Source organism: Anarhichas minor, unplaced genomic scaffold (genome assembly GCF_050575085.1).
Source record: "Anarhichas minor isolate MPS153535 unplaced genomic scaffold, ASM5057508v1 ptg000006l, whole genome shotgun sequence".
Classification (NCBI taxonomy): Eukaryota; Metazoa; Chordata; class Actinopteri; order Perciformes; family Anarhichadidae; genus Anarhichas; species Anarhichas minor.
In genome coordinates this window covers 3,715,970-3,717,920 of record NW_027466452.1, presented here as the reverse complement: position 1 = coordinate 3,717,920, position 1,951 = coordinate 3,715,970, and the positions used below count along the sequence as shown (strand labels likewise).

The 1,951-nt window shown below is 51.4% G+C and overlaps 1 pseudogene; it reads left to right on the top strand.

Annotated features, from left to right (window-relative positions):
* The first annotated feature begins 363 nt into the window (after nucleotides 1-363).
* Nucleotides 364-1,738, top strand: LOC142934105 (uncharacterized; annotated as a pseudogene).
* The last annotated feature ends 213 nt before the right edge of the window (nucleotides 1,739-1,951 follow it).

Here is a 1,951-nt window from a genome sequence, read left to right as displayed (position 1 = left end):
TTCCAGGGCGGGAGGATAATCTGCAACAATTTCAACGACCTAGGATGCCAATCCTCCAGCTGCCGTTTCCTCCACACCTGCTCCTTCTGCGGGGGGGCCCATGCAAGACCAACCTGTCCCCATAAACCAACAAAGCACAGCAAATGTAAGTATCTCAACACACCAATAAACATCCACGCCCTAGCTTCCGCCCTTAAAACTCACCCAGACCACCAGTTTCTTATCCAGGGTCTTACCCACGGCTTCCACCCAGGCGTGCAGGTGAAGCCAAAATCATCTTTCACTCATTAAAATTTGCAATCGGCCATCTCTGAACCCGACACAGTCGACAAACTCCTGGCCCAGGAAGTCAAAGACGTATTTATGACAGGCCCACTCACTTGCCAACCTTTCCCTATATTTAGAATCAGTCCAATCGGCATCGCTACTAGAAAATATTCAGCCAAAAAGAGACAAATTATAGACCTCTCTTCCCCCCACGGCTCCACAGTTCCAAGCATCAACAGCCTAATCCCCAGCCCGGACTACTCCATGCAGTACACCACTATCGATCACGCCGCATCCCTCATTCGCCTGGCAGGTCCAGGAGCCTGGTTATCTAAAGCAGACATCACCAGTGCTTTTAAAGTACTCCCCATCCACCCCGACTACTGGCCCCTTTTCGGCGTCCTTTGGAAGGGTGATTTTTACTTCTCGGTGCGCCTGACCTTCGGGTGCAAGAGCAGCCCAAAAATTTTCGATTGCCTTTCCGAAGCACTCTGCTGGATCCTGATAAACGTCCATAAACTCCCGTACGTCATCCACCTCCTAGACGACTTCCTCACGGTCACGCCACCGTCCTCTCCCCCAGCACTCGGCCTCCACACTCTAACCACCGTGTTTCAGGAACTCGGTGTTCCCCTCTCCGCTGAGAAAACAACAGGTCCCAGTACATCCCTGGAATTCCTCGCCATCACCCTCGACTCCGTCTCACTCCAAGCATCCCTACCTACCGAGAAAATTGACCGGATTTCATTACTAATCTCCAATTTCCTACTGGCCCCCGAATGCACAAAACACCAACTCCTTTCGCTTTTAGGCCACCTCAACTACGCCATCCGCATCATCCCCCAAGGCCGATCCTTCTTGTCACACCTCCTTTCAGTCGCCTCCTCTGTCACAAAGCTCCACGACCTCGTCACACTCGACAAAGCATGCAAGACAGAGCTAAAGCTATGGCACCAGTTCCTCTCCTCTTGGAGCGGCATTTCCTTCTTCTACGTCGAACACGTCACCAAGCCGGAAGACATCCAGCTGTACACAGACGCAGCACCCTCCATCGGTTTTGGCGGCATCTATGGCGACAAGTGGTTCTCAGCCGCTTGGCCGCCTGAATTTTCATCCCTTACTCCTTCCTCCGCACTCTCCGAAATGTATCCAATAGTCGTAGCAGCCATTTATTTGGGGGCATGAATGGTCAAAAAAAACCATTGCCATCTACTCGGACAACAGCGCCGTAGTAGACATCATCAATAAAGGGCGGTCACATTGTCTCGAAATAATGATGTTCCTGCGGAGACTAACCATGGTTTCAGCCCAGCACCATTTCATCATCCGAGCCTCCCACACACCAGGTCACTACAACTCCATCGCTGATTCACTTTCCCGTTTCTCATTCCAGAAATTCAGACGATTAGCGCCAACCTCAGACCCTGTGCCGACTCCGGTCCCACGGTTTTCAGCCACCATCTTCAACTGACCCCGCAACTGGAACACCTAATCTCCACCTCTCAAGATGCTATCCTCAACAGTGTCGCCCCCCAAACACTCTCATCATACTTCACCGGATGGAAACGCTTCAAATCCTTCCACGCCTCTTTTAACCTTCCCTTCCCATCACTCGACATCCTTACCCTCACAAACTTCATTACTTTTGCCCACTCCCTCCTTAAGATTGAAACCTCGACGATAC